Source organism: Aplidium turbinatum, chromosome 17 (assembly GCF_918807975.1).
Source record: "Aplidium turbinatum chromosome 17, kaAplTurb1.1, whole genome shotgun sequence".
Classification (NCBI taxonomy): domain Eukaryota; kingdom Metazoa; phylum Chordata; class Ascidiacea; order Aplousobranchia; family Polyclinidae; genus Aplidium; species Aplidium turbinatum.
This window is the reverse complement of record NC_137488.1, coordinates 16,962,293-16,982,336: the sequence shown is the minus strand read 5'-3', so window position 1 is coordinate 16,982,336 and position 20,044 is coordinate 16,962,293.

The following is a 20,044-nucleotide window of genomic DNA, read 5'->3' as shown; positions in this document are numbered from 1 at the left end:
AACTTATTTTTGGTGTTTTGAATCAATATAAACAATAGGTTACTGGAAATTACCTCAAGTTGCGTCGATGTAAACTTGCATTCTCAACTTGAGTGATGTTAAGAGGATATTTAAAGCCTTCCTTAATACAACCGGCTCTTTCGAAGTAGGTTATATAGCAATCAACTGGATGAGGTCCACCTCTGTATTGGACGCATCCATACGGGAATCCTGTGGAAATTTTTGTAGGAATCGTCACTTATTGTTTAAATGAACCATAGGCATACGAAGCCGAGCAACGTGATCAAGTTTAGCATCTTCAAGTTTATTACATTTACATAAACATAAAACTACGCAACAAATTAAGTATCGAACGTTTTCGACATCACAAGATGTCCTCTTCAGGAATAACATACATACAAATTAACTACATCTGAAAAAAATACAATGGTTAACTAAATCTATAAACAGAAAAAGACAAAAAACTGCACAGTACTTCTGACTAGCTCAAACTAAACGATATAGGCTCCACGAGAATCAAAGGTAAATGTTTAAATGATGTGTACAAATTAAATCAAGCGTTACGATCACAAAGTAATGTTATTTCATAAAAAAAAAGAATTCTAAATAAAAACAATAATCATGTTTTATTTTACACACATCGCGTTTACATGCAGTACATTGCGAGCATAAATGTAGTACAAGAAACAACAGAAAGCAGCGAAGTGACATATTAGTCTTACTCATAAGGGGTTACTTACTCATTCCAAAGCAATCATATTGGGATTGCGTTACTGGTGTAAGAGATGAATCTATCACTTTCTGCATGGAAATGAACACCTCCCTATATAAAAAAAGATAACTTGCAAGACACACTCCCCTCTTCAAATTAATTTAGTTAATGCTAGCTTATCACTTTCACGTCAAGCATCACTAATGATGCTCGTTAATGCGTGTCACAAAGCTTTGTCTTGTAACAAAACATTTCTTAATTTATTGACAATTTTGTAAATGCGTGTAGCCAGATGGAAAATATCGAGTCCATTGGGAATTAACAGTTTGAAAATGGGACAATGTGCATTGTTCAGGTTATAGGCGTTTGCATCCAAAATCGAACGATGCAGAGAAGTCCGGCAGAACTGCACTGATTTTTTCAATCAAACCACAAAAAACATTGGACGCAAAAGAGTTAGATCGTGGCGGTTAGATACAGCGATGATATTTTCTAAGCGGTTTTATACCAATTGTGCATACAGCTGCCAAGCGTGTTTAATGCCAACTGTAGATCCTACACAGCAAATCGAAAAGGGGCAGGCCTTAACATATTTGAATTTAAAACTTATCACTTACGTGCATGCAACTGTAAAATACCCAATGACTTCTCGTATGTGTGTGTGTGTGTGTGTGTGTGTGTGTGTGTGTGAGTGTGTGTGAACGTGCAATGATACAGGCCTATAACAAGCAAAGTGCAGGTGAAAACTTATATTATAATGCGTAGCCTACTTTTGATTACGCTATAAGTTGCAAGCGACTACACTCATTAGAGTTAATCTTAAGAAGTTAAATCACATGACAAGTTAAAATAATGTATTAGGGGAAACATCAGTTTTTGAATACCGTAAAGTCAGTCTATTCATTTCGGCAGTCTTGTTTACTGTGTGGTTTTTTGGATACAAAAATCCTTTATCCAAACAACCAACTTTATGCCATATAGTTATCAAACACTTTGTTGAATGTGGTCCTCTGTAGTAAGAACATCCCAAAGGAAATCCTAAAAATAGCATCAGTTATAACCAAATTATGACGTCATAGCGACAGCCTAATGATAAATAGTCATATTAACATTTTGTTTGTTGTAGAATTTAAGTAAATTAGAATAAATAGAGAGAAAAAAGTTACAATTAGGGAATAAAAACATGCTCTACTTTTTTGTGCTTTAAATGCAGTTATTGGTAAAAACTAGTTAGTTCTGGTATAGCTGTAGTTTAAATAACTACAGTTTTGAAGCAACTAACAGTCGCTTCATATGCAATAGCGGTAACTATGCGTTAACTATCCAAAATTTCTGTAATAGTCCAACTGCATGGTCGATTTTGTTAATCCTACTGTGCTTTTTAAATGTAGGCAACACAATACTTCATTGATCACCAATCGGCTAAACAGTCTTTTGGGGTGTGCGCTTAACCATATAACCAACGCAGACTACTTTCCATTCAGCTGTATCTAGTAGATGGAATAATTCACAGAAAACAACATTTCAGGTAATAGTCCAGCTGTATGGTCAATTTTGTTAATCCTACTGTGCTTTTTAAATGTAGGCAACACAATACTTCATTGATCACCAATCGGCTAAACAGTCTTTTGGGGTGTGCGCTTAACCATATAACCAACGCAGACTACTTTCCATTCAGCTGTATCTAGTAGACGGAATAATTCACAGAAAACAAGAAATTTTACAATGTTAATCTTGGTGAAGAGACTTGTGTTGGTAATACAGTACAAAGCCTCTACTTCTATATGAATCGTATGCGAATTTCACGATTAAGCTCTCAAAGAAGTTTTTTCAGTCCGAAAATAAAGATTCTCACAGTCAACGTCGGCAGCCGTGGCCGAGTGGTTAACGCGTTGGGCTCGCAGTCGAGAGCCTGCATGTTCGACTCCAGCCACTCGCACTTGCTGTTGTTTCTCTGGGCAAGAAACTTTACGATAATTGCCTCTACCTAGTGATCGATTTCGAGTAATGGGTAGTACCAAATTTAAGTCATAAGTAAAGTAGACAACCGGAAACAGACATTGCTGTCGGCTGCAGGGTGGGTCAGGTGTATGTCGGAAGGCGTACACCGATGCATAGCGCTCAAGTCCGCTTTCCCACAATGCAGGATAAAGATAAACAAACAAAAAAACAAAATGTACAGACGTGAGTAGGCACTGAAAAATTGAACATTCTAGAAAAACTTTTAAGTTTTAAGTGTATCATTTTTAAGTAACATAGTTAATCTAATACTCTATGCAAAAGAAACTCACTTAAGCCGAAGCATTTCAACTGAGATTGAACATTTAACTGTAGAGAAGAGTTGTGCAGTCTGTAATAGAAGGCTCGTATTTCTCTGCAAAAATATTTATAAAAAGAGTGATTGAATAGAGTTGTTCTACTACAACTCAAAGCTACTTTTCAACCACGCAAATCACTGCACTGATGACAACGTGTTTGTTTTGCTAAATTTTCTTTGGTTTCCGCCCCGTTAGCTCAGTGGTCAAGCGCCCAACTCAAGATCAAGCGACGCTGGTTCGGGTCTCGGGGTGTGCGCTTGAACAACGCATTTCAGGACTGCTCTCCATTCAGCGGCACCTGGTGGATGGAATAATTCCCCGGCAACAACACTTTACAACAAGCAGAAACTTCACTTTGTCAATCTCGGTGACCGGGCCTACGTCATTGATTCAAAGCCTCTACAAGTATGCGAAACTGCCAGTATTAATATCTCAAAGAAGCTTTCCAAGCCCAAGGATAAAGATCAAATCAATCAATCAATCTAGAATGTATAACTCAATGACCTAGTAGTTAACTGCACAAAGCGCACCAAGTTGACGATGCCTCAGGTGTGCTTGCAGTGGCGTTACATCGTGTTGCATGACATGATGACCTAACTATATCATAGTTTGTTATATCATTGTGATGTTGGTCCGATTCCAAGTTGGGTCATAGCAAAGACTTTAAAAATGAAACACCGATTGTGTTTTCTCACGTAAGACAGCGGGGATAACGAGGAAATAATGGTCAGTTTATATCGCAAATAGAATTCGTTAGAAAATTGCATTTACCAAAACCATACGAAGAATGAAGCAGTTTCTCCCACTTTCGATTTCAAAGAGAGAAAGAATCCACAGTCGGACAAGAATGAAAAAGCGATAGACAGAATGAGAGGGAGAATAGGGATGAAGGCAATCGCTACAAGGAAAGAATCGGCCAACCCCACTAGTGGGGACAAAACCTAATTTGGATCATGATGATGAGTTTTACGTGAAGAAATTCTTGCTCGGTTTCATTGTAGCATTCTTGATCAAACACACTTTGTTATTGGTATCGAGTAAAACGTGATAGTTTGGTGCCCGCAGTCAACCCAGGCAGTAGCTCACTGCATGCATGGCTGGGAGAAGGTGAAGGGTGTTCTTTGGGTTTACAGCTTTGCGTTGAAAGAAATTTACGTTTATAACGGCACTAATTAACTTGTTTGTTACAGTTTTGTTCAGATTCAGTCCGTTAAACTTTACAACAATGCTTTGATGTAGTTTATGACACAATTTTTTTTCAGAATCGATTAGCACTTGCAACAAAACTTGATAGAACTACATATAAAACCTACTTTAAGTTCATGGCTTGCATGGTAGCATTATCAGTGGCTGACAAGTTGTATGGATAGTCAAACCCATGCTCTACACATCCCTCTTCCTGCCATATTTCTCTTAAGCACTCGGTGAGATGTGGACCTCTGTAATACTTGCAGGATGGGGGAAACTCTGCAATTAACCAAAATATGATCATTGACCAACCCAAGAAAACTTACATCTAAAAATAATAGTTCATATTTAGCAGTCGCTAACTTCATTGATCATTCAGTAGAGAATCCAGGGGGAGCACTTACACCCTCAAAACCGAAATAAAACGGCAATTTTCTCCGTTTTTCAAAAGTTTTATCGCTCGCAATAACCACATTTCGTTAACGGCAGTAATAGAAACGCGTGTTTTCAGCAGTGGATTAAAGGATCAAAATGTTTTGCATGGCTCTCAATAACGAAGAAAATACCATTTATAAACTAGTTATCAATAAATATTAACCCATTTCAGTGTTAGGCTTTGTCACAATCAATGTGCAAGGCCTCGCGTCGGGCTGCTTTGCGTCTTGACAGAATGTGCTGTTTTCATTATGAAATTTTGAGCGATGTGTTATTATCGGGTATTGACCTGAAGTAACCTTTGAATGAGAAATCTGTATTATGTAACGTATTTCTAGAATCGTCTGTAAGCATGCAAATCTGGAAGGTTCTGTTGTTTTTCATGATTTCTGAGCGTCGTTTGTCATGACGTCATAAGGTTGTTTATCAGTAAATGTCCGATTGCGAAATCGTTATTATGTAAGAATCTTCTTGCGAACGTGACATTCTTTAGACTTCTTTAAGCTTCTGCTTGTTGACATTTATTGCAACTTGACAGAACAATGTGACATTACGTAACTTTCTCGATGTTACTAGACCGAAGCAACCTTCTATAAATAGTGGTGTAATTTGCGTAATGATTGTTTCTGAGATTATTATGAGTTGATTATGAGAGTTGTGTTATGAGTTGTGGATTGGTAGTTGGTGCAGAAATTATTGGTGATTGAGACTTGAAGTAATTGAATACAAGTAGATGAGAATTGGTGCTGATATAAATTGTGTTCGAAATTAGAGTTAGAAGAGAAGCCGTTTGTTAAAGTCCTTCAAGAAGTTAGACTATCATTTCACTAGTAGAACTATTCGACATTTAATTGACTGCTTTTCGGTTATACCCATTAAACTACGTCATTGAACCTTTCCAAGTCTCTTTCCTGGTAAGAGATAGAAAGAAATCGTGACAGGCTTTAAGTCTTGTTACTCAACGCAACAAACAGTTTACCGGCCTCATTTTTTAATCATAAATCGATTTCGCTATTCCAGCATCTTCAGTATGATCATGTCATACAATAATTTGAAAAACTCTTGACATGATCATACTGAGGATGCTGTGAGAGCGAAATCGACTTATGATTAAAAAATGAGGCTGGTTAACTGTTTGTTGTGTTGTGTAACAAGACATATACTAATGATACGAGACAACCGCTTCATGTGGACAGTTTGCTGGGTTGGTTCAGGAAAACAGAAAAAGTTTTATTAGTCCAATTCAGTGTTAATTGAGGTATGGAGTGAAATACGCCTTGTATACTGCAGGAAAAGAGGGAAAAACTCCAATAAATTATAAGAAATTTACTGAAAGTCAACGCAACACAATACAACTTCGTCAACAAAATTATTGAAATCCGTCTGTGGTCATGAAAAAAATTATTTGAAACTTAAACGTTTGAATGTTAAACTATTTTGTAAATATGTAAAATATATACTGTTGTAATGCTCAACCCTGTGGTATTGTTGTGTCTTGCCTGTCTTTGGTATAAAAAAGCAAACTCTCTCCCGAAACTATAAATTCAATTAGAAACCAATACTTGCAGCTCACATTTTTACAAAAATTTGGCGTCAATTTCGTAATGTGGTCAAATCTTAAATCATTCTTGTACCACAAAATGCACAAAAACTACTAAAACAAGATGAAAATTGTCCAAAAATATTTGGGGGACAAGCCCTCTCAAAACATCCCATCACGTATTTTTTTCTTTGAACCTCAAGTTTTATATTGTTTATTTACTCTTACAATGTTTGCTTTGATAACAATTCTAGTACCCTCTTTTTTTTCTAGACCCACTACTGTGATAAATGTTTAGTTATAATATTGGCTTCATAACGATATTGATGAAGACACTTTTTATATATTAATTCAATTATTAAACTAGTAACAATGCAATTTTTTTAACTCAGAGTTTACGACAAATTAGTTTTGCAAAAATATAACACAGTTTCATTAAATTTAATTTAGATATTTAAAATGTAATTTATTTCAAGTTTTTAATTTGAATCTGATAAAATTCAAAACAATGTTACATTTAAATATTTTCGATATTAGTTGCACATGCAAAATAGAAGTTGTTACTTATTCCAAAGCATTCCACTTGGTCGACAATTCTTCCCATAATAGCCCTTTCATGTGTAACTTTAAAAGCATCTTTCACTTCCCTGCAACGGAGGTGATTTAGCTTCAGCACTTGAATTGTTAAAGTTGAAATTTTTGTTTGCTTGAATAAAATGCAACTGTTATAAAATGTATAGTAAAATAAATCTATCTTCAAAGTCAAAATGTGTGGTCATTTAAATCTACACTTCAGCTTTTTAAAAGAAATTATTACTATTCCTAATTAAGGGTTAACAAAATTAACCACAGCGTTGTCGACTGCATTGACGGGTGGTGAAAGCCTGGAACGAAGTTCGAAAGGGAGGCTGTTCGACACCGCACAAGAGTATGCGGCTGAGTCTTTGGTAAGACACTTAAAGGCATGCCTGAAGGTGGTCGCGAAGATTGGCTTCCTTTCTGTCCACTTAATCTAAATCTTCAATCATCGGGCTTAAGCCTGGAGTCTAAACATTAAACAAGCCTGGATACGACAAAAAAAAGCCACAGCGTTAGCGCAAAGGAAATGCAAAATAATTTTAAAAATATCTAATAAGTTTCAAAATTACGAGCAAATTTCATTAAAAATATGTTCACCATAAATTTTTAGTATCAAGAAAAACCCTTTCAGCCCTTGTTTGATTTGGTGGATAATTAAATCCTTCTTCTACGCAGCCGACCAATTTCCAGACGCTTATTAAGCACAATGTTCTGTGAGGACCTCTGAAGAACGTGCAACCAAACGGGAACTCTGAAACCGCAGATATCACAAATAAATACGAAATGTGTTGATATTTTACTCTTGCAAGGTTATGCGCTAGCTGCTGAACAGACACAGACGTCACAAAAACAACCATTTAAAACAGAGGCCTATGTTGCAATATATGCAACCAACAACAGACGGTAACACAATCTCCACTTTTTGGGACTTATCAGGGCAAAAAGTGCACTACTAGATGGGCCATAGTGTGGCTGATAGACCGACCAAGTTCTAACTGTGGGGCAACAACACAGTCCCCACACCGGAGGTCTACCTTCACCCACCTTGCAAAAGTTTTCAAACTTCAGAAATGAACAATGGAACAGCTACATTAAATTTTAACTATACGTTCTTTTTAAATATCTTGAAGACTCATAAGACAAGGTCCAAGCTAACATATTCCTTGGAAAGAGATCATCATCGATGTCATAAAAGTGACAAAAAGCAATATATTGAACAATGAACATATCTATCAACTTACTCATCCCAAAGCATTGCAGTTGCGATAACGAATTATTAGAGGCCGCTCTGCGAATGATTCCAGTAAAATGATCCCGAACTTCACTGTAACAATAACGAAAATACTTTGTTGTTATCTTATCTTGACTAATATCTGCATTTTATTATATTTAACGCAAAATGTCCAAATGTCGGCTAAATCTAAAAGAGATCCAGCTCTGCACATGCTAACTGCGAATGAAGGCCAAGAAAGAAATCTATGAAAATTGTTGTCAAGAAGGGAGTAATTGCTTCATCTCCTAAACAAAAGGCTTCGTCTACGTATTCTGAAAAGGAAATTCTAAACATTATACATTAAAACTTAGCCTACAGACATACATTATCATCATCATCATCGGCCATGCCTGAATAAGGCGTCGGCTACCGTGAGTCTTCACAACGATTGATTGTCCATAGTTAATATTAAGTTTTCAAAATTTTGGTTTGTCCATGTTGAAAGATTTAAAGATTTCCAAACGTGGACGCTCCCGGTTCGTCTAACCAGGAAGTCGCCCCATCATTGCCGAGTGTTCAATTCCGCGTTTGCGGTAGACATGCCCGATAAATGTCATTTGCCTTTTTTTGGTAGCTGCTGAGGACGCCAGGGGTGCACCAGAGCGTCTCCACACTTCTTCGTTAGTGATCTTATCCATCCAGTATACATTATACATACAACATTAACAGACAACTACTCGACAGTTACAGACAACTACTACTCGCATAAAAATCTACATACACCCATGGCCACCTAAAGATACGGCCTGATTTGTGACATTTTGCATAAATTTCCAGGTTTTTCTAACTTTGGGCGACCGTTTAAATAAATTTTTCTAAAAATTAGATTTTTACGCTTTCTTTATTCTTTTCCCCAGATAACACAATAGGTTTTAACATCTTCACATGTTGAAAAATAAAGAAACTTTGATTTTGAAGATTTTAGTCAGACTGTTAATTTTCAATAACAGTCTGATTTTGCGTTTTTCAACTTACTTTTTCTCATTTGCTACTGCTTCCCCAAGGCAACAAAAAAGTTTTATGTCATTAGGAAACCACAAAAAGTAAGAACATCTCCAAAAATGTCAGTCAAGCACCATCAGTAGCTGTAATCAAAATCTGCAAAATGTGACAAATCAGGCCGCATCTCCAGATGGCCATGATACACCTAAAACATTAATCTCAAGTTGGCCTGCAGCCTCCAAGGAAAAAAAAACATCCACAAAAGTGCTAACTACCTCACGCAGAGAGCTTACACTAAATTCATTCTTTGCAATGTGTCGTTTTCTGGTGAAGTTAAGTTGGGGGGCGCTTGATAGCCTTGCGGGAGACATCCTTCTTGTTTCCATATAGTGTTCAAGCAGCGGAGTGAATGGGGCCCACGATAAAATATACATCCGCTTGGAAATACTGCAGCATACGAGTACAAATAAAGAAAACAGTTACAACGACCATTAGTATTCATGTCCTTTAGTCATTTTGTTACCAATGTAAGACATTTTGAACTGAATGTTGCGAAGGTAAATTCAACATTTATGGTTATGCAATCGATTGAGTTTCGCTTTTAGCAGCATGATCGTTACTTACTTTACAATGTAGATTTAACGACCTGTTTTATAAGTCGCATTAAAGAACCACTCACTGACTTCAACAACCATTTGTCATATAGCACATGACTAGGGAAATGTGTTCCGAAAGCTAGTGCGATTCGCTACTACCACAGTGAACTCGCAACATCAGGCTAAAACAGGTCGTTAAAATATGCATTGTGATTTATAGTTATAATCATAACGTGAAAACAAATATTTTGGTGATGGAATGGTGAGAAATTATCTCAGAAAATTCTTTCCATACATTAGGATAAGCTGTAAATTTTTAGTTGTTTAAGTTCAAGCCATAAGTTTAAATTCTGCAGTGCTGATTTATTTCTTTTCGTTTTTGGAACACACATTTGGTAGTCATGCATATGGAACAAATTTAAGACTTGACTTTATGTAGAAAAATCAACAAAGCAATCTACGCCAGGTAGATCGCTCCTTCTAAATACAGCAATCTATCACAGACAAACTGTGCTGGTGTCTTTTATACTCGTAAATGAGTTTACAAGAAACAGTGCACAAATTAACGCCATATCTGGACCATAAAAATATCGGAACTAACTTATTCCAAAGCAATCGTCCTCTGATCTATGAAACAAAGTCGGGTTGATTCCCTCGTCAAGTATCGCTTGGAAGTGCTTTTCAACATCACTGTTACAAAACACAAGTCCTATTTTAAACTATGTACATTTTTCACCGTTTAAAGCAAGCGAAAATAATTTAGATTCAAAGTTGGCAATCCAAGATCTTACTTTAGCAGTATAATCATAGGCTTCGTTCTAAACTTTTCAAACAATCTCTTTACCAGATCTATTACATCATGTATTGTAAAGTTAGGGTGTACCTGTACAGTATACGCTGTTTTGTCAAATTAACCAATGAAGACGGTGACAGTACTTAAAAGATGGAAAATAATGAATTATTATTACTTTTAAGTTGTTTCATGCTAACTGTATTAAGAATAACCAGGTAAAACCAATTAAATCATAAAAGTAATTGTAAAAACGGCTTATTTCAGGCTTACATTAAGTTCATTGCATCAAGTTTTGCGATATCTGCTCCTGAGAGATTGGTTGGATACTTGTACCCTTCCTTCACACAGCCCACCCGCAACCAGATAAATTCATAACATTTCACAGGATTCGGGCCACGAAAAAACTTACAACCAGGAGGAAATTCTAAAAGGTGGTTCAACTTACATCAATAATCTACTATCTATAATATAATCAAAAAGAACTAAGAATAGAGAAAATTACAAATAACTAATTAACCAAAAGCAATAAAGTACATGTAGCCTACTGTAAGTTAAAGAGATTTGACTTATAGGTTAATTTAGGACTGGTGCCCTCTCAAAAGTGGAAAAGACAAATCTCTTTAAACCTTTGAAGTTTCACCAGAAGAAAAGAACAAGAATAATAAGGTAAAACAATCGCTCTTGAAATTGATTTTTTTTTGTAATCTACAGTAAGACATCATGGATGTTTTAGTGTAGAAAACAGTCTTCAATATTATTACGCTTACATCATGCGAGGTAGGCTTATAAAGAAAATACGCTTAAATCTCAGTACAGAACCAAACGTTAAGTTTTCTGATTGAATCACACTGGACTACGTCATTCTGAGTGTTTAAACTAGTAGTTGTTTGCTGGTTGTTCATAGTCTTATTGCCTTGCACTCATATGCAGTCGTATAAAGAAAGTGACATAACGATGCCAAGTTATAACTCTGATTTTACATAAAATTGAACCAACAAAAAGCAATAACGATTTGCAGTCTTAACCAGGGGTCACCAATCTATGGCCCACAGGCTTTAACCAAGTTTGGTGATCTCTGGTCGAGATACAAAGTCAGTTCGATGATTCATACTTAGTCCAAAGCAATCGAATTGAGCTTCCACGTTGGGTGAAAGTGCTTTTCCGATCAAATTTTGCACCATTTCTTCTATTTGCCTGTCAAGATATACAGATTCAGTTTTCATACTTAAATTATTAACAACGATTTCATACCCAAATAAAGAACAAAGAAAACATGCCTACAGATTCGTAGGCGGAAGCACTAACCACTAAGCCACCAAGACAAATATTACGCTATATTATAACCTAGTATCAAGAGTAAAGCAACTTACTCTAAATTTAATCTGTTCAAAGCTCCCAACTTTGCTGCGGTAAGGTTTGCTGCATGGGCATATCCTTCTCGCAAGCAACCAACTTTCTCCCATATGGCAGTGTAACATGCTATGGAGTGTGGTCCACGGTAGTTCTTGCATGGAGGACGAAATACTTTAAAACAAGGTCTTCAGTCAATCATAACTTTTCTAGCGTAAATAAGTTACTCATTACTGTATAAAGTGTTGTCGACAAATCCAAAACAAGAAAAATATTCTCGATTACCTTGAAGAAGTATTTATAGAAGAGTAGCTAATAATGCCATCATACTTCTTTACAAAAACTATGTCCATTAAATTTCTGTAATTATTGATAACGTAAATTAACGGGCATTTAACCATGCAGCTTTGCTAGGTATAAAACTAGAGCCAAATATTCAAAAACCATTCTTCTGCATCACTCCATAATTTACAAAAGTACACAGCAAAGCAAGTTTAACATGCATTCTACACGCATTCAAAAAGGAGTCACTGAATATGAATCTGAATCGGCATTTTTCTACAGCAAAATAAAAATGAACACTTTAACTTTGAAGCAGTGCAGTGTGACATCACTTACTTATGCCGAAACAATTGAGCTGAGCTTTAAAGGATAGATTGGGGTGTATAGCTACTTCCAATACTTTTGTCTTTATGTAATTTTCAGCTTCCCTGAAGGTGAAAATTTTCAAAGGTTACACTGTAGTCCTCGCTTAATAAGCCAACGATTGATAGGCCCACCCGCTTATTAAGCCCAATTTGGTTCGGTCAGGAATTACTGAAAGTATAGAAGTGGCAGAAAATCGTTCTTCCTTAATAAGCACAAAATCGCCCGGTCCTGAGGTAGGCTTAATAAGCGGGGAGTTCTGTATCAACACACAAAGTTTTCAACACCAAAATGTGATCTAAACTTGTCAACAATATGACAAAAAATCTATAGGCCATTTAGTCAATCCCAACTATGTAGAATTCTACTTGAAGAGAATTACACGCAGATGAAATTGACTAGATACGAATTTTTGTTTGGGCTACATAGCCGAGTGGTGAGAGCGCTGGTACAGAGCCAAATATTCTATGTTCATTCTATGTCCATTACATTTTTCATTCTATGTCAATTACATTTTACATTCCTTTCGCGCGCTGGTTCGACACCGCTCAAAAATAGGTGGTTGTGTCTTTGGCAGGACACTAAATGACATGCCTGAAATTTGGTTTTCTTGCCTTTTCATCCACTTAATTTACCCCTTGGACAGCATACGACAAAAGTTGACTGTTTAATAAGCTAGGAAAACCTTTTCTTCAAAAAAAAATCTCGAAGTCAAACATTCCCTTGCCAAGTAGCCAGTCCCAGTATACACTGCGTCCCTTTCCCAGCAATTAATTGCGTCGTTTTTCAGCAAATTATAGGTGGGATTAATGATGGTGGAAATGCTCATCCAAAAATCACGTTGAACATTGGTCTAAAAAAAGGGAAAATGCCCAATCCCATGGGTTATTCATAAATCAAAGAATACATTGTCTCCATTCTACGATTGCTGGTAGTTGTTCATGAAAGAGTCTTTCAGACATAAGATGAACTACCGAAAAGCGAACTGAAATGTTTTTTTGTTTGAACCGTGACCTACGGTTTGAATATAACTTACCGTAAGTTTAACGAATTGTACACTAAGAGACCTCTATTGCTGACGTTAGAAGGGAAATCCCAACCTTTCTTCAAACAACCAACTTTAACCCAAATCGTATTGTAGCATTTAGTAGGATTACGACCTCTGTAATACTTGCATCCGGCAGGAAATCCTGTTGAAAAATATGTCATCAAAAACGTATTTAAACCTATTATAATCAGTTTCTAGTGATTTTGTTCTTTTCACATGATTGCACTGCAAAAATAAGTTCTAGTGCATGATATTGACCTATTGTTCTTACAAAGCGTAAGTTAAAGTCTTTGCTGCAACGTACAACAACGTGCTTTAAAATATAACGGAGCAAATTGTTTAATCACCGTAACCTCAGTTATACTTGTTGACACAATTAAATACAAAAAAGTGCAACTTGCGACAATCTAAAAAAAAATGACATACTGCATGTCAGATTGTCGGTAGGCTACAATACAGTGAAGTGAGCAACACTAATTCATATCTAGCTAGCTTACTCATGCCAAAGCAGTCCAGTTGTGCTTTTATATCCGCGGAAGTTGCCCTTTGCCTTGTATGGCGCATACGTCGTTGGAGTTCGCTGCAACAACATTACGAGTAAAAATACTGACACATTTCACTACTGTTGCGCAATCATTGTTGTTTAGTTAGTAAATCAGCAGTTAGTAGTTACCAAGTAGTTGAGCATACTGCTGGAGATATAATATACATATCTCTAAACTTAGAGCTGATTAGAAACAAGTGATTACACTTTTTATATCAGCCTACCAAATACACCGATTAAGTTTATTACTTAATACCATTTCTTTAAAATATAACTCACTCTATGCAACGCACAAAGTGGCCAACGATAGTAATGGATAATGGACTTCTAGATTGCATATTTTGATAGCTATCTAACAATAAAGTGTGCATTCAAGGAAAACTTTTGCTTTTGTTCCATCATACTAACAATAAAGTACATATACCCTGACTATGTTCACCAATGACTACATCTACTTTAATTGAAAACCATTTTACATTACTAATATATCAAACAAAACATACTAGTCAAACCACTGTTTGCAGAAAACTTGCCAAGAAAAGAAGAGAAGGGTTATAAATTATCCTCGCTAGTAGTCAGCTGTTGTACATCAGTTTAGCTGCTTAACTCGCAGATCGTCATGATCACTAACCGGTTTTCCGTCATTGGTTGTGGTGTACTTTCATTTGTTGGTTTTTATTATGATTTTTATTGTGTGTTGTTTCATTTTATTGTGACTTTAGTATGGTTTGTTGCAACAAAATACACCAATCAATCGACTGTTGAGCATACCGAATAGTCAAACCATTCAAAGTGTGGAGTTCTGCGTTTGTTAGGTTTGACGGAACGCCAAACCCTATTGGCAGACAAGAAGCACCTCTCCATATAGTCATGTAGCAGGCTTCTGGGTTGGGACCTCTGTACGTAACACAGCCAGCTGGAAATTCTAGAACAAACAAATAATATTACTACTATTACACGAGGATGACGTAACAATCATTGGAACCAATCAAGCGTAAGAGCAAGCAAGCAATGGTTTCTCTGCGATCAAATATCATTTCGGTAAATTTTGCAGCAGAGTTATTTTGACAGAGTGACGTCCGTTGCATTGTTGGGTCATGATATGCGCGAGATTCACCGAGTTATGGATGCAATCGTCCGCGAGTTACCGGCAGCGGTAACCAACGCTGTCGTATCGAGAGTAGAGTTGTTAGAATTGATCAATAATCAAGCGAATCTCGCCCATGAGCAACATTACTTGAAAAAAAACTGCTGCACATATAGCGTTAGATTCATGGCAATCGATTTTGGTAAGCTAGTGACTTTAACAAGCATTTTCTTGTCAAGTGCGACATGGTGGAAAATCCACTGGTCTGTTTACTCTAAATTTGAAATCAGTTGAATCATGCTTACTTAGTCCAAAACATCCCTCTTGGTCTATTGCATTTCCGGCTCTTGCCCTTGAGTTTATGTCAAGGTAGCTGGCCTTTAATTGCCTGAATAACACACATTATGTTGAACTCAGTTTATAGTGAAACTATCCTATTAAACTGGTCAAAGCCGAACGAAACAAATTAGAACCAGCACAAACTTTCACACGATGGGGGCGATTCTTTACAAAACATAGCCCGAAAGAACTGGGACAGTTGGCTGAAAACCGCCTATTATGGATAGTTTTTATTGACGCTATTTACACCTAATCGTTGCAAAATAAATTATTATTATTATTATGTTGCAGAAATAAAAGTAATTTGCGTTCTTCTGGTGACTATTTACTAGGTTACCTCCTGATGTTAAAGATGATAACTAGCTTTTGTATTTCCGACGTTTCGTCAGTCAGCACGACTGACTTTATCAAGGTGGCTAAAACAGGTTAACACAACCTGTTCAGCAACGATGGCACAACACAAAAACGTACTGATAAAATGTTGCAATGCAATTGCTGAACAGGTTGTGTTAACCTGTTTTAGCCACCTTGATAAAGTCAGTCGTGCTGACTGACGAAACGTCGGAAATACAAAAGCTAGTTATCATCTTTAACATCAGGAGGTAACCTAGTAAATAGTCACCAGAAGAACGCAAATTACTTTTATTATAAAATGCCTGGTGAACAGTCTCTCTCTGTTTTTATTATGTTGTAGAATTAGCACATCAGAAAAAACCAGAGATTCCCAGTTTAAATAAGCTTCATGTTAAGTGTAAAATCTCTGATGTTAAACCAAGTGTACATGGTGAAGATGGAAAGAACACCCAATAAAGAATTGCAAGACTAAAACCAGGACTTCTCAGTAGCCTAGGTCTTAACCTCATACACGGTGAAAATAACCTTTAAAATCAGGCAAAATGTGAATCGCCAGAGATGAAAACGGACCAGGACACGAGTAAAAGGTGATAGTAAAGGTGAGTCCCGATCTAAGCATTGGAGAATGAAAAGATAAGGATCTTAATATACTAAGCCTTCGGCACTAACGAGAGAAGGGTGGCCAGTTCCTTTCTCTTGGCCGCCTTTCTTTCAGCAACTATGCCCACCCAATTTATTACACCTTAGGTAGAGGTGAACAGTGTTTTTCAACAACCGGCTGGAGGCGGGAGTTGAACCAGGATTGCATGATTGGAAAGCGAGCGCCTTATCCGCCTGCGTTATTCCACCGGAAACGAATACGTGATTGAAAACAGTAAACATCTGTAGTTCTGTTTAGATATTAGCTTCTCTTCAGTGAGACGATAAAATATGTGTTAAAAGTTATTACACTTTTGGAATTCTTAATTATTCTTACAAGTTCTTAAGCTGTGATTTCATTTCTAAAAATCAAAAGCTTAAAGTGAAATAAAATGCAGTGATTTACTTCAAATTTAAGTTGTTAAACGGAACCCAATGGGCGGAGGATCTGTTACTTGGTTCCAAATGACCTTCATTGATGCATCCGCTTTCTAGCCATATAGTTTGATGGCACCGTGTTGAATGTGGAGCCAAGTAAGCGTCACAGCCAACAGGAAACACTGAAATTCATCAAATTCTAGCGTTGATAAAAAGGCGCAGTTAATGAGATAAGCTATGTAATCGACTTTGTGCAATATAAAAACAAGGAACATGGTTCAGCAATAATAGGGTCTGTACGAACTTCAAAGGTTCGAAACCCTTCAAAATCACGCGGTTGTGTTTCGGTAAGATCCTTAAACCTTGAACGACATACTTAACGGAAAACAAAAAAATTGATTTCAATGTTTTTGGCCCTTTATCCTTTTCATCGAAATCTTTTACCATTAAGCACACGCCAGGATAGGTAAAGGTGAGTCCCATACTCGATCCAAGCATTGGGAAATGAGAAAATAATGTTCTCATTGTACTAAGCGTTCAGCACTAACGAGAGCAGGGTGGCCACTTCCTTTCTCCCGGCTGCCTTTGCTTCAGCAATTATACCCACCCAATTTGTTACACACGGGTAGAGGTGAGTGGTGTTTATCAGGATTGAAATTATCAGAAGCAGTGTTATAAGAACCATGATCGCATGATTGGAAAGCAAGCACATCCGCTACGCCATCCCACGTCAGAATACGGAAGCGATTGATACGAAACAATAAGTAGTGCTTGCAAACCAAACAAATATACGGCCGTAGACCTAGTTTTTGACTTTATACTATGTTCCTTTATTTCTCTAACTGATGGGTCTGGCAGAATTATTGTCATAATAAATCATAGTTCTACCATATGTTGCAAAAGTACGTACTTAACCCAAAGCATTCCAGCTCAGCAATTAGATTCTTCGTATGAGCTCTGGTATGCAAATGCGTGTAGAACAACTCAACTTCGCTGCATTTAAAATATTATTTCTGTATGTGCCGCAAGCAGAAAATACACCAAACTGGAATTTTACCAAAAAATAAACCTTGTTACCAAATTATCTAATAAATTCACCCATCACATGACCCAAGTTCACTGTATCCACATCAGATATACTATCAAGTGATTTTCTCTTTTAATTGCTACTAAACTCCAACCACAACCCAAGGATGGAAACTTGAAGAATTTGTGGCTTTTGGATGGAAGGTTTAATAATTTGTGGCTTTAGGATGGAAGGTTTAATAAGTTGTGGTTTTAGGATGGAAAGTTGAATAAATTGTGGTTTTAGGATCGAAAGTTGAATAAATTGTACAGTAAAACTATCAAAGGAAAATAATACTTTCTTACTGCTGAGATAACCTAATTAAATATTTTATTCAGTTTAGTATAAAACATTTTTGATATCACCAAAATGAATAAGAAAATTTTCTTGAACACGGAAACGCACAAGGTAAACGTTTGTTTGTGCTAAGGTTTCTTTTACTGTAAATATCACCACATTAAATAAAGAAATCCTACCGTAAATTTAATAAATCAAGAGCAGCTTTTTTATGTGGAATGCTCTTATTTCTTGGAAAGTCGTAACCATCATCAACGCAACCTACTCTTCTGAATAAAGCAACCAAGCATCCAATTGTATGGGGACCCCGATAAAATTCACAACCTGATGCAAATTCTAGAAACAAACCCATTTGCATAAAATAATTAATTTACATATTATACATCAAATATAGTTATTACTTTCTAAAATCTCTACAGTCTGTTTCACCTTAAAAGAGGGATCATCAGAAGGTCCTTATTCAATAGAATCCTGCTCTGCTTGGCTTTTTTGCTTGGCATTGTGCACTTTTTGTAGTATTAATAGCATTTGTTATTTTATTTATTATTTTATAATTATATATTTATATATAAATTTAAACAATAAATACTATTAATACTACAAAAAGTGCTCAATGCCAAGCAAAAATCCAAGCAGAGCGAATTACATGAAATATATTTACTATTCTCTAGAGTCTAGAACCTCTAAATCTTGTTTTACCCTAACAGGGGGTCATCAGAAGAGGGCCTTCTGATGATTCCCTTTTAATGTGAAACAGGCTGTAGACTCACTGTAGAGGTATCAGAGAATAGTAACTATATACGATATATATAAATTTATATTTATACAATATAATAATTCATTTATATATACATTTAAAACCACTTTTTTTGAAGAATCTTGCTTCAATTTCAGGAAAAGTATAGACAATTAGTCATAATTGCTTATTTAACAAAAAAAGCATCAAAATGCAGCGAAATGTTTCTCGGCAGCCGATTTGTAGCAAGAATTGACAGCGATAGACACTCGTCGATACTGACGAGCCCAGCCTCATGGGCGAAACACGGTGTCTATCGCTGTCAATTCTTGCTACAAATCGGCTGCCGAGAAACATATCGTTGATTGGAAAGTCTGAATGGCTTGCGTGGAAGCTACACCGTTATGGTTAGCAAATCGCAGCTGCTCGCTGTACTAGCGAGTGTTCAGCCTTGTGCTGATAGCCGGGAAGAACGCCCCTCTCTTCACAAATGCAGCGAAGTTACCTAGGCCAAAGCAATCACGTTGTTTTTGCTTGTCCAACGTTGGAGCAATCGCCAGTTTGATAACCGTCGTTTCAAAATAACGCTCCACATCCCTAGAAAATATGAAGACTTATCATCGAACAAAATATTATTTATCAACTCAAGTGTACAAAAGCTTTAAATTAAATTAAAAATTGCTTTTAACTGACTACAGTTAAGTATGAATTCTTCTTCACAACAACTAAATTAACAAGGTCTCACTACTAATTATAACGTAATGACATAGTGGAATATTACGTTAAATGATATCGTATTAATCGGAACTGACGCCTTTTTGAATCACAAAAAACGAAAACTTCTGTTCTTGATGTGAGTTCAGTCAAAAGCAGTTTCTACATGTGGCCTTTGATTTCATGAACAAAATATTTTCGAGTAACATTAGATGTTTTGCTATATCTTTGTGTTCATACTTACTCTATTGTCATGGCGTTGAGGGTGGCATTGTCTGACGCCGTTAATTTAAATGGATATTTATCTCCAACTTCAAGGCAGCCAGCACGCAGCCATATTGTTGCGTAACAAGTCGATGGGTTAGGACCTCTGTAATTCCTACAGCCTTTTGGAAACCCTGCCAGTATCAAAATTTGAAACTTGAGTAATGTAACACTAAAAATGTGAAGTAATATGAACGTGAAAACAAG